This window comes from Sprattus sprattus (assembly GCF_963457725.1).
Source record: "Sprattus sprattus genome assembly, chromosome: 1".
NCBI lineage: Eukaryota > Metazoa > Chordata > Actinopteri > Clupeiformes > Clupeidae > Sprattus > Sprattus sprattus.
In genome coordinates, this window is record NC_137920.1 from 35,692,798 (window position 1) to 35,707,604 (window position 14,807).

The window sequence follows — 14,807 nt, forward strand, 5'->3', positions numbered from 1 at the left end:
AGTTTGATGGTATTTAGGTTCTCTTTCAGTGACAAAGACAGGTTGCAGCAATGGACACACAACATGAGCAGAGTGGACTGAACACCAAGCCATCATTCTCACCATCTCTTTTACACACTCCCATCACTTCAAGCAAGACTGTTTCATCCATGTTGAGAATCGTGTTTGCGTCGCTCGCAGTGCAGGTCCAACTATTGTTTTACCTGTATTGCCATCTGAAGGCTGAGGAGCACTGCACCAGATTGAGTCAGAGGTAAGTAGGTAACTAAGTGAGAACAGTGCTGACTCACAAGGCCCTGCACTCACTGCTGTTACTCGTGACCATCATTATCTGAGTTATGCCAGCACTGTAGGTCCGACGATAATTGAGACAGATGGAGCTCACTCATAAACTCCCATAGACATTTGAAGACAAAGGTTTGTTGCCAGAGGAAACTGATGATTCAACAGCAGAGAGTATTGAAATCATAACAGCTACCGACCTGAGGCAAGCAGCACGGTTTCTGTGTCTTTTCTTAACATACACCGTATATCCAGTGGCGTAGCATGGGGTGTGGGGACCACACAGGGCGCCACTTAGAAGGGGGCGGCCAATACTATAATTGTATTACTTTCTTGTGATTTTTGTTGTTGTAATTTTTTGATAATAGTTGTTTTCCCAAATGGCGGAATTTAGAATATGGTGTTGTTTTGTAGTGGCGTTGTCTCCCTAGCGTCCACTTTGCAACGTATTAGTTTGACAACTTCTAAACATCGCGCGCGACCTCCGCGTGTGAACGTCTTGGTGAAATGTCTCTGTGTTTAGTGCCCAATTCTACTTCTGGACTCAATGGACTGCATTTTGCTACATTTTCAAGCAGGGTCTACTAAGTTTTTGAAGAACTTTATACACATAGATGTTTCTACTGGTTGTTTTCATATTTCAGCATTCTTTACACACAAATAGGCAAGGTAATACATGCGCTGAACTCTTCGTGTTAATATGTCAATATGAAATCATGAATATGAACTCCTTCATACAAAATTGCACAGGCACCCTGAGGGTTTCTACCATTGCCCTGCTGGAAAAAACACGTCTTCTCTGATGAGTCCAATTTCACAGTAGGTGCAAGACTCTGGCTTGTAGGCCTCTCCAGGTCTCCGTCTAACCATCAGACGACCATGTGTTGGGCAAAGCTGAAAATTGGACTCATCAGAGAAGACGAACTTAGAAGGACCTCCAGTCCGCTTTGGTTCAATCCTTATGGTCTTTTACAAACCTCAGCCAGGCAAAGTACAACGTTGTCCCGGAAGAAAAACTTGCTTCCTTTTGCTCTGACAATGTTCCCCAACTCTGAGAAGTGTTTTTTCCAGCAGGGCAATGCTCCATGCCACACAGCCAGGCCAGTAAAGGTGTGGATGGAGTACCACCAGATCAGGACCCTGTCATGGCCAGCCCAATTTTGAGACCTGAATCCCATAAAAAAAACTCTGAAATGTGATCAAGAGGAAGATGGATGGTCACAAGCCATGAAAAGAAGCCGAGCTGCTTGAATTCTTGCGCCAGGAGTAGCATAAAGTCACCCAACGGCAATGTGAAAGACTGGTGGAGAGCATGCCAAGACACATGAAAGTTGTGATTTTAAATCAAGGTTATTCCACCAAATATTGATTTCTGAACTCTTCCTAAGTTAAAGCATTAGTATTGGGTAGTTTAAAAAGGAATATGAGCTTGTTTTCTTTGCATTATTCGAGATCTGAAGACACTGCATCTTTTTTGCTATTTTGACCAATTGTCATTTTTCTGCAAATAAATGATCTAAATGACAATATTTTTATTTGAAATGTGGTAGGAATGTTGCCCGTAGGTTATAGAATAAAACAAAAATGTACATTTTACTTTAACACATACCAATAAATGGTAAAACCAGAGAAACTGATAATTTTGAAGTGGTCTCTTAATTTTTTCCGCGGCTGTATATACAGTATATATATTCTTTTATTTTGTAACAGGTGTTTCAGTAGCATTCGGGGAGGTAGTCCACCATGTAATAGTGTTTCCCTTCATAATGGGCTGTTTAGCTTCATAATCTGTGTCTCTTCATCATCTCATAATCGGTGGCTCAAGAAGTAGGACAAAATAAATGATTGTGTGTGTGTGTGTGTGTGTGTGTGTGCGGCCAAAACCCCCACTACGCCACTGTGTATATCCACTCTGCAGGTATACATTCTTGTAAATAACTTGATTTCGGCTGACATTTACGTCAGGCAGTGTAAGGAGGTGTTTTGTGTTTGTATTGGCAGTTACTGTAATACTTGTAGAGATAATGCTAGTATAGTTAGACATTAGATATGCTAGCTCAGAGGAAAGCGTGGTCCGTCAGTAATGTACTCATTGAATACTCATTGAATACTCAATCAGGCTACTTCCTGAGAGCAATCAATCTAGTTTCAGTCAGTCACTTTTCTGAATTGCTAGGACACACCTTCAGGTATTTAGTCTCCTTTGTCTACGCAACTGCTGGGCGTGACTATTTTCACCAGGAATCAGGTAGGCTCTATATAATCTTATTGCAATCCTAAATAATTTAGAACAAGCTTGAGTGCATCTTGGACTGCTGTGTGTATCTGTATGTACTGGCTTGCTTTTACTATTTTAAACCTAATACTGTGAATACTCATTGAATACTCAATCAGGCTACTTCCTGAGAGCAATCAATGTAGTTTCAGTCAGTCACTTTTCTGAATTGCTAGGACACACCTTCAGGTAATCAGTCTCCTTTGTCTAAGCAACTGCTGGGCGTGACTATTTTCATTGTTAGTTTTATTGGCCATTGGGCTGGTTTTGTCACACAGACCTGGCAACCCTGGATGAGGTGGAGGAGGGCCAGGCAGTGGAGTTGGAAGGTGAAAGCTCAGAGGAGAACATATCAGCTTTGGAGGAGACTGAGCAAGGAGTAATATGCTTCTTTCAGCCACAATACTTAAATTATCCCCCAAAAAAGCTGAATGTCAAAACCTTTTTACCCTTCAATCTCAGGAGTATATGGATGTGAGGCATTGTGTGCGTACCTGATAAAAGTAAGTGTCTTTCATGAAGTAACTGTGATGGTGTTTTTAGTGGGCTTCACAGTGCATAGCGATTAGCGTGCTAAGCGTAGATTTAGTATGTTCTCTTATATTGATTGATGTAATAAGGATGAGTTCATGCTGTTAATAATAATAATATGAATGAGATCTATGTTGTTTAGTGTAATGTCCACTATGATATGTGTCTAAATAATATTGGTTAAAGGTGCATTAAGGATTAATAGGTATTCGCTAAAGGTATGCTAGCAGCTAAAACTAACGAAATCTCTTGAAATGTGCTGACTTTGACATTATGACAAACGAATTACTCAACGACTGTCCTTACACAGTCAAACATCAATCATGTGCAACACAAGACTAAGCAAGACGGCAAATAAGCTACTTACTAGATCGGCAGAAGGTAATCAAAGTCAGGTCGGCGTGCATCGGCAGGCAAAACTACAGAAGGCAGTTATATGCCTATCGACCCTGTTATGCCATTGGCACGGACGCAATTCTCCATATTAAAAGTCATTGTAGCGCCCCAATTTTTTTTAAGATGTTATTTTAAGGTTAAACTGCTTATCCTAACCCTAATCCTGAAGCATAATTGTTGCATATTGTGCCTTTAAGTGTAATTGTTATAGTGTAGCAATCATTCATGTTGATGTACTCCAGTGCAGTGCTAATTGGTCCCTATTCCCATTGCAGACCACACCCATATGTGCCATCCCATGCATTGCCATGTAATGAAATTGATGATGGCACATTCAAAAGAAGAAGAAGAGTGCTGTGGTTATTGTGAGTGTTCTTACACACTACCCGAGTAATCGTCCAAGCAACCTTCAACAAGAAATATAGTCCTTTAACCTCAACAATATTTATGGTCTTTCAAGAAGAAAGGTAATTATCTTACGTTTTGGCTGTTAGTATTATAGCTTTTAGCTGGCTTGCGATAGCCATATCTATCGACTGCACTTACAGCAGTTACATTCCTGTACTTTTTCTTTTCTATGTCGTTTTTCTATTTCTTGTGTAAATTAGTATTTATTGTTGCACCAGGTTTGTATTGCTCTGAGCTTGACTGGTCTCCCCCTTGTACTTTACTTTGGACAAAAGTGTCTGCTAAATGAAAATGATAGCATATCAATGCTAGCTAGCGGAAACCTAGCTACTAAACGTAGAAACTCAGATGGACTATAGCGGTAAACAAACCAAAACATACCTTTTACCTTTGCAGATACATATTATGGCTGAGAGCATGTTGTGTGGACATGCCCCCGATCATGCTATTGGTGGGACACCGTTGTGCCGGATTTCACCCTGGCACAGTTTGTTCATAACTTTCGAGTATCCCAGGAGTCTTTTGAATAAATATGCGATCAGGTCAGGCATCTCATGGGCAGAGTGAACAAAAAATACCGTCTGAACGGTCCTTTGAGAAAGCGTGTGGCAATTGCACTCTGGAAGCTGGCCACTGGCAGCGAGCATAGGACCATCAGCCAACATTTTTGGTGTTGTTCTTAGCACAGTATTCAACTGTGTTGAAGATTTCTGCAGTTTCCTGCTTCCTCAGCATATCACTACTCCAGATGCTGCCAAGCTCATTGAGATTGCCACATTCTTCCGTAAACGCTGGAGAAAACCACATTCTAGAGTGCTAAGGCAGTCCCATATATGGAAGCTAGTAAATTATGGGGAATTATTTGGAAAGAATAAATTGTCCATCTCTGGCATTAACGTTGGACACTATTTAATTTGTGACCCGACTTACACCATGCAGAACTAGCTTATGAAGCCCTTCTCCGACACTGGCAGAATGTCACCAGAGCAACATACGTACAACTACAGACTGAACAGTGCACTCTCAGTTGTAGAGATGACTTTTGGGAGGCTAAAGGGCCGATGGAGAGTCTCTTGAAAAGAAATGACTGCAAGCTGGAGCTGAGCAAGATAATGACCCTAACCTGCTGTGTACTTCATAATATTTGTGAAGAGCATGGTGATAATTTCATTGAGGAGCACGACAGGCAATTCAACATTCAGCCTCCAGGTCATGTTTTGCCTGAGCATGGTAGGCTTTTACCCAGGGATGCATCCATGCGTCTTTTGGTCGCACCGTTCTAAAAATAATAAGATATGGACGCACTACAAAGTTTTTCATCCCGTTTTCCCAGTAACTTAGCTGAATGCAGTCAATACTTGCGAATCCAGTCGCTTCACACGTCGGGTTACCGCCGGCATGTTTATCTACCGATGAAAGCTCGGCAAATCTCACTATCTGTTTCTCACAAATCCTTTTTTGTGATAGTTGCGGCCGATAATTACTGATTTCGCGGGGGCTTTACCAAAAAGTTGAGCTGAACATTGCTGTGTTTTTAGGTGTTTGTTGCGATGAAATTGCGGGCACAAGTGAAAGTTGTCATAAAAAGTTGCTTATTTTCCTCTTTCTAATTACAATTGAGTTATTTGTTGAAAAATAAATAATTAATAAACAAACTAAGGGTGCACTTCGTTGTGGATAAGTAAATCCTATGTGCTGTTCCCCTACGTGTTTAGCATAACGTAGCATAACTAGCTATGTTTCTAGATATCTGTCTAAAAGCTGTTGCCATTCCCACGAGACGAACATTAGAATGATGTCAAAGGAAAAGTCTCGTGTTCGTTTCCATGACAACAATACAAGCAATATACATTTTCTGACATAAATAAGCAGAGGGCAGAACAGCCTATTATGCTACATTTTTGTAGTCTTGGTAATATTTTGTTTGGCATGTTCGTAAGGTTATTTAGAGGACCATATCTCATAAACGGTTTGGTTCTTTAGGGTTCCCGCGGGTCCTTAAAAAGTCATAAATCAGATAATCCGAATTTAAGGCCTTAAAATGTCATAAAAAGTCATTATTACGATTTTGACTGGTCATAAAAATGTATTGGATTATATTGCGACTTCAATAAAAAAATTATATTTGCTAGAATTCACGTTATTTTGTTTCGCGAGCTTAAACAAAGTTGGGCACATAATCAAAGCTCTTTTCAACTGTATATTTGATGCTGATGTCATATTCAGCGCGCGCCCTTTAACTGCATCCTAGGCAACTAACTTAAAGCTATTGCAGAGATAGACAGAGCAAAGACAGAGACAAACAGAGCAGAAATATTTTGAAAAACTTCAACTAATATGAATATAACTATAATATATATATAACTATAAACTAGGGCTGGGCAAGTTTACGCGTTAATCTTGCGTTAATTCATCAATTAATTAACGCCGACAATTATTTTATCCCGCGTTAACGCATGTTTTATTATTTATTTTATTATTGTAAAAGTCTGTTTCCAATAGGCTTTTATTTTGACTGCTACGCAACCGGAAAAGAAAACAATGGGCGGATAAACAAACCTGGGCACAGACATATATACTTGAAAAGTTGACCACAAGCAAGTTAACACAGATACTCAAAAGCTAAACTTGTCGAAATAATGTGGCGATTCATTGCCTGTGCATCACCTCCAGCAAAGGTTAGCGTCAACCGGTCAGCTGTGTAGCTAGAATCTATTAGTTCGTTGTCTCTGAATGATGCTAACAGCAGCTAAGCAGCTGGCTATCCTAGCCTGTCACCCTACTGGATCTATCATTAAGATCACATCAGGATGACAAGAAAATCAACTATCGAAATATGATTTTTAGCTTTTTGTGCAATGATGTCCCCTGACCTCCCGGCTCCCGATAAGTTAAGCTAACTAATTTTAACGTGCTAGCTGTCGCTAGCTAGCATGGGGAGTTGCCATTAACTAGTGTGCTAAAAACGTCAGAGGGCTATGGCAGAAACAACGTCATAACCAGGCTGGTTAGTTACATTACAGGGAAACCAGCCATCAAGTACATGGAATTGAGTTGTAATATTGTCAACACAACTTTCTGGTGCTTCTCCACACTCTAAACATCAATACCCTGGCAGTGGCAATAAGCTTCAGTTTTGTATTTTTTTTGATAACATTGTTTAAGTTGAGAATTACACAAAGTATTTATTTTTATTAAACTGCTACTATATAAAAATGCTGATGTTATGTGTTTGCACAACACATGTGGCACTTTTGTTCATTTGGCAGAACATTTAAAATAAAAGTGCGCTATACACTACTTTTGAATTGATTATTGGATTTTGAGTATAGAAATGCGATTAATCGCGATTAATCAGGGAAATCATGCGATTAATCGCAATTAAAATTTTGAATCTTTGCCCAGCCCTACTTTAAACTATATAACTATAAGATAGCATATATAACTATAAATAACTTTTTTTTTTTTTTTTTTTAGGTTAACCTATCATAGCGTACTGCTTCCAGTATGGGTATGTGCGAATTCAATGAGATCTGGCTCGAAAACGCTGCATTTAGTGCTTGGTTAAAGCCTGTTGAAAATAATCCATTTGAAGCCCGCTGCACTTTGTGCAACAAAAACTTTCAAATTAGCTGCTTTGGGTGTTAAGGCATTAGTCTCATAGCAGGTCAGAAAAGCATATCGCCATTCTTAAAATCCAGCGGTAAACACCTGCAATCACAAGGTTTTGTTCTGGTTCATTGGGAAATTCACCCGGCACCAGTGCGACCCAGTCTCTACCCACTTTGACGCCTACAACTCCGGTAAGCGACCTCCGGACACCGTTAGGATCGACGCCGACATTAAAAACGGAGGTGCTCTTGACCCTACACACTGTAGCGAAACATCAGTCGTACAAAAGTAACGATGACATCGCTGATTTGTTTCAATCCATGTTCCGGGATTCGGACATCGCTAAAACTTTCAAGCTCGGAAGTCGACGTCTGACATCACGCGATTTGGGTTGGCTGATTTCATTAAGAGAGACCTCTTCTCCAAAGTGAACAAGGGACCGTTTGTTCTGATGTGCGATGAAAGTCTAAACAAAACGGTCAAAACCAAGCAGTTGGACTTGCATGCACGTTTCTGGGAAGGCGAGCAGGTACGGTCGAGGTACCTGGGGTCCCGGTTTTTGGGGCATGCAACAGCCCACGACTTACTGGAAAAGGTCAAAGTAAGTAAAGGATTTATTCATTAGCAAGCATTACAATGTTTACTCTCATTTTCATATATATATATTTTTTTAGCAATGCAATGACAAAATGAGGAAACTATATTGTTTCACTTATCCTCAAAGGTGGTATATAGGACAGTGGTAATGGTGTCTTCATCACACAATTCTAGCTGTGCCGCTGGTTATTTTGCAAGAAATTTAAATGATGGATACTTATTTGAGCAAAGCTAGGACCATGTGAGGAAACTGTCATTGCCACTGTCCTATATATATATATGTATCTATATATGTTGTGAAACTATATACAAATTTGGAAAATGGGTGAGCAAGGCCGTAAAATGATACCTTAACATATTTCTCGGTTCATTTTTAATGATTATTAACATAAAAAACATTTATATTCAGTCATTTCAATTATTTTAAGACTCGGAAAATTTAATGTGAAAAATAATGGTTGATTTTCTTTTCTTTTTCTTTCTCATGAGTGTGTACCAACTGAACCTGCAGAGCCTGGTGTCCTTCTCGATGGATGGGCCCAACGTAAATTTTAAGTTTTTTGAACTTTTTCCAACAAGACTTTGCTCAACAGTACGGAGGAGCTCAGCTTGTTGCTGTGGGAAGCTGTGGACTCCATACATTACATAATGCTTTTAAAAATAGCTTCTCCAGGTGGCAGCTGGACAAACTTTTGAAAGCCATGCACACACTGTTCCACAACGTACCAGCAAGGAGAGAAGACTACAGTGCTGTCACCAAATCCACCATCTTCCCTTTACCATTCTGTGGCCACCGATGGATTGAGAACCTGCCTGTGGTAGAGAGGGCTGTTGCAGTCAGTCCATCGCTTCACCTTTATATGGAAGCGGTGAGAACAAAGAAACTCCCAAACCCTGGGACAGCATCCTTTGACACGATTGAAGCAGCCCTGAAAGATCCACTCATCTTGGCTAAGCTATATTTCTATATGACTGTCGCCAGGAACTTCGATCCCTTTTTAAAGAAGTACCAAACAGATGAGCCAGTGATGCCTTTCCTCAGCAAAGACTTGGCTGAGTTGATCAAGGTAATGAAGGTAGCACTGCACATTATCATCAAAAATCTTGTCACTTTTCATTGATTAGGCCTAATCGATGTGTACACTCTGTGTGAACGAAGAATATGTACATCTTTCAACCTTTGTTTATGCATTTCAATTAAGATAATGTCAGTGTGGATACAGGGGACTTACATTTGTATGCAATTGTCTTTTGACAGGGTCTACTTAGACGCTTTATAAAGAGAGAGATACTCCAAGACATCACTACACTGCAGCTAACCAAACTGGATGTAGCTGACAAGAACAACTGGCGCAATCCATAGGACATTGCAACACGTTCTCATTCCCAACTCCTCAGAATAAGAAGCTTGGTCAGTGGCCCATAGCGTCAAAAAGCGACGCAATATCTGCCTTCTAGCGTAATTTTTCGATGTGCAAGGTTGTTTCATTGCTTCCCATCAGGCGTAATTTTTCGACGTGCAAGGATGTTTCATTGATTCCTTTTAGACCGAAGCCGACAAGTTCTCTAGCGTAATTTTTCGACGTGCAAGGTTGTTTCATTGATTCCTATTATACCGAAGCTGTCAAGTTCTCGACGAGCAAGGTGTGGTGATATGTGTTAATAACATTTAGTACTCCAGTTCCCAGCATGCTTAGTAGAGTTACGCATGCACTTTAGATGTAGAACACTACATGTGCATACGTTAGTGACAGTTATCAGCAGCAGCACTGTGTTTAATAAAACTACGATAAGTTTGGAACACGTCTCGTCTGAATGAGTAACGGACATAACTCAAGGGTGTTTCATTGATTCCTTTTTCGACGCACAAGGGTGTTTTGTAGCTGTGAAGTGAGCAACTACACATTTACCCACGTCCGGTGAATTAGCAAACTAAATACGCAACTTCCGGTTTCTAGGCGTCAGTGGCCCATAGCGTCAAAAAGCGACGCAATATCTGCCTTTTAGCGTCATTTTTCGACGTGCAAGGTTGTTTCATTGCTTCCTATCAATGCGTCATTTTTCGACGTGCAAGGATGTTTCATTGATTCCTTTAAGACCGAAGCTGTCAAGTTCTCTAGTGTCATTTTTCGACGTGCAAGGTTCTGGTTCTGGGAGACTGACAGATGGAGTGTGAGAGGTGGAGGGTTCGGATGGTTGTGAATCTGAAATAATACATGTCAGCATATCAGTCAAAATGACAGCACATCCCAAAGCATAAATCAGATAATAAGAACAGATGTTGCCTTACTTTTCACCAGGTACTCATAGGCCTTAGTCATTTTTTCTAAAAATGCCTTTGCAGGCCCGTCCCCTCCAGGACACATGAAGGTGATTACCTCAGCAGTGACTGAGCTCGCCCCCACCTTATGTTTGCCGATAAATAAAATTGGGTTGTACCCTAATGCAGCAAGCTTGCTGATCTGAAATGTACACAATACATTACACAAAATGTTACCATGGCTACTATTGCACGCTGACATTTTTTTCAGTTTATTTCAATGTTAGTTTTAGCTAGTCAAGTATAAGGTGGTCTGGCCTTGTTGATCAGAAAAAAAATGCTATATGGACCAAGCCTGAATGTCACTAATGAGGCAACACATTTTGAATAATTTGATACATTTAAGGTTAGTGTGTGGCGGCATTACGTTCAATAACCTTTCACTAATACTATGGACTGCTCATCTGATGGAATTTTAACAACTTCATACAACACATCAAAGTCAATAATATTGAATATTTTAAATGGATCTACACTGTGCCTGAGAACCTGCAGTCACTCATTATGAATTAGAAGGACATTTGATGAAGTACTTACAGTGACATGGGCTGAGGCCACAACTCTGGCCACATTTCTGTGCTTTTTGGTGTTTGGTGCCCAGTTGCCTGTTCTCATTTCAGTAACCTTTTCCTTAAACGCTTTCGACTTCATGATTGAAGTATGGCAGCTGGAGCAGGTCTTCTGGCTGGCCGGGTTAATCACTCCACAATGGGGGCAGCTTCTCTGCTTTGGCTTCGTCATCTTTAAGGCAAAAAAAATCTGTGTTACACATAAAAGTAACTAAGTTACAATTCAGTGCAAAGGGCTGTCTAAATTCAGCTAGCAAGTTAGATAGCGCATACCAGTTGCCTATTAAATAGCCTAAACTGATATGAATGTGTTATACCTGTGTGTAGCACAAAAGTTATTGCTGCCTGCATCTCTAAACATACATATATATTCAAGATTCAAGATTACCTTTATTGTCACTAAATGTGTTCAGCGAAATGTACATTGCAACTACCGTGTTACAAGACATAATGAAGCCTAGCCTACACTATACAAGAAACAAAAACACAATAATAAAAAAAATGCAGCATGAATAAAATAGAAAACCGAATAGACCTCAGTAGGTGGGATTTTAAGTTTTAAGTTTTTAAGTACATGCTCAAAACATTCACTGTCTGTCTTACCTGCTTTCCAGTTGTGTATCTCCTTCTAACTGACAGTCTGAGTACCAGCCTTACAAAATACCCTGAATGAAAAATGAATTTAAAAAAACCGCCAACAAGAATCAAAACTAAATCAAAACGAGATGGGAGGTTAAAAGAAACCTGGGCGTGAGGCGCAAATATATGGGAGGAAAGTTAAGTGCGCCTAATGATGTATTGCGTGGTATTTACTAAAACTGCCTGGCGAGCGCACGTCTCTAATTTGCGGGATAATTCTCCGCCTCATAAAAGCACGTCTTAACCAGGAAGCGCATTTCCATTGAGTCTGAAAACGTTGATATGGCAGCAGTTATAAGAGCAAGGCGAAGACAGACAGCGCACAGAATAATTTTTTTCAACTTGTATAACACTTTTTCAGTTAAGCGAACCACAAATCATTAGACGGTACAGGTTAACCAGCCACGCAATACTTCAATTACTGAACCAGATCATCGAACCCTCCAACCGGTGATCACATTGCAAATATTGGCATCGGATCATTTCAAACAGTTATTGCATCAGCAGTTGGTATATCTCAGCCTTCACTCAGCCAAGTATTCACCCAGGCATTGCTACGGCGCACTGGTCAACACATTTCCCCACTGCCATAGCTGAAATTAGAGACATCAAACAGAACTCTTTTTTTTAAATCGCAAACTTTCCGAACGTAATTGGAACCATTGATTGCACCCACGTCGATATATATTGTAGTGAACCCATGTCCCTTGTAGAAATGATTAATCTTGCCATGTACACATCTATATTGTTATAATAGACAGTTTATGCATTAATGCCACCAATAGCATATTCTTTATAATCGTGTTCTTTTAAACATCTCGCTGTAGGTGATGGCTGGCAGAACAACAATATAACAGGTTAAGTAACCAATGAATCAGGTTCAGTGATTGAGCGAATGTGAACCAATATATCTATCTCCTCTTCGCTGAACCTTCATTTTCTCTTCTCGAATCTCCATGGTGGCAGTAACTTGCAGGCGATTTCTCCCGTCTTTTAACGGTGCGCTAAATAATGATTGCCCAGCGCGGTTTGATAAATACCACGGAAAATGCGCAAAAACACTGGGCCCTATCTTGCCGATCAGAAACGCAAGTAGCTGTGTGGGCGGCTCTATGGCGCAGTTGCTATTTTAACGGCGGAAAAAACACACTTGCGTCCAGCGCAAGTGTCAAAAGGGTTGGTCCAAAGGAGGATACTCAGCCATAGGTGTGGTTTGGGCGTAATATGCAATAAACCAATCCGAGCGTCATTTCACATTCCCTTTAAGAGCGAGGAGCGCATAGTCCATAGCGGCTTGTTATTTTGATGGCGGAATTACCTGGTGGAAGACCGGAAAAGTTCACAGCCGAGGAGACCGACGTGAGATTTACACCAATTTTTTGGCAAGCCATATTTACAAGGAAAATAAAGTATTTACCACTTGAGGAAATCATTGTGATATCCATATCCAAGATATTTTAAAAATAGGCATACATCTAGCGTTGCCTACACATTGACCCAAATGATTCAGGTTAATTGAAGCTGCGTGACATTTGATTTATTGTATGGCTTTGTAAAAAGCCGGGAGATAGATATACAGCGGGTGAAATAAGTATTGAACACGTCACCATTTTTCTCAGTAAATATATTTCCAAAGGTGGTATTGACATGAAATTTTCACCAGATGTTTGTAACAACCCAGGTAATCCAAACATACAAAGAAACCAAAACAAATTAGTTCAGAAATTAAGTTATGTCTCATAATATGAAATGACATAGGAAAAAAGTATTGAACACGCTTACTGATATTTATTGAATACTTTGTACAAAAGCCTTTGACAGCTTCAAGACGCTTCCTGTATGGAGAAACTACTTGTATGCATTGCTCAGATGTGAGTTCGACCCATTCTTCAACACAAAAAGGCTTCAATTCTTGAAAGTTCCCTGGGCCTCTTCTATGAACTCTGATCTTCAGTTCTTTCCATAGATTTTCAATTGGATTCAAGTCAGGTGATTGGTTTGGCCATTCTAGCAGCTTTATTTTCTTTCTCTGAAACCAATTGAGAGTTTCCTTGGCTGTTCATTGTCTTGCTGAAATGTCCACCCTCGTTACCTCTTCATCATCCTGGTAGATGGCAGCAGATTTTAATTAAGAATGTCTTGATACATTTTTTCCATTCATCCTTGCTTCAATTGTGTGACATTTGCCAGTACCATATGCTGAAAAGCAGTCCCACACCATGATGTTCCCACCTTCAAACTTCACTGTTGGGATGATGTGCAGTGCCATGACTCCTACAAACATGGTGTGCATTATGTCATCCAAAGAGTTCCATTTTGCTCTCATCTGACCAGACCATATTCTCCCAGTATTTCACAGGCTTGTCCAAATTTCGTGCTGCGAACTTTAAACGAGCTTCAACATGCTTTTTCTTCAGCAATGGAGTCTTATGTGGAGAGCGTGCATACAGGCCATGGGGGTTGAGTGCATTACTTATTGTTTTCTTTTAAAGAACTGTACCTGCAAATTCCAGGTCTTACTGAAGCTCTCCACGAGTGGTCCTTGGCTCTTTGACAACTCTTCTGATAATTCTTTTCACTCCTCTGTCAGAAATCTTGCGACGAACAGGTCGTGGCCAGTTTATGGTGAAATGATGATCTTTCCACTTCCAGATTATGGCCCGAAACAGTGCTCACTGGAATATTCAGAAGTTTAGAAATGCATCTGTAACCAATGCCATGAGTATGTCTTGCAACAATAAGGTTGCAAAGGTCTTGAGAGAGCTCTTTGCTTTTACCAATCATGAGTTACTTCTTATGTGACACCTTGGTAATGAGACACCTTTTTATAGGCCATCAGTTGGGATATTAATTTGCACTGACTAGGGGCCAGATTGCCTTCTAATTACTGAAAGATTCCAGCAGTTTTTTTGGCTTTCCATGCCTTTTTGCACCTCCCTTTCTTCATGTGTTCAATACTTTTTTCCTGTGTTATTTCACATTAATACACATTACTTAATTTCTGAATGTATTTGTTTTTTTTCTTTGTATGTATGAATTACTTGGGTTGTTACCAACATGTGGTGACAATTTCATGACAATAGCACCTTTGGAAATATATTAACTGAGAAAAATGGCGACGTGTTCAATACTTATTTCACCCGCTGTATATGAGGATGCGAGAAACCCTCCAAAAGTA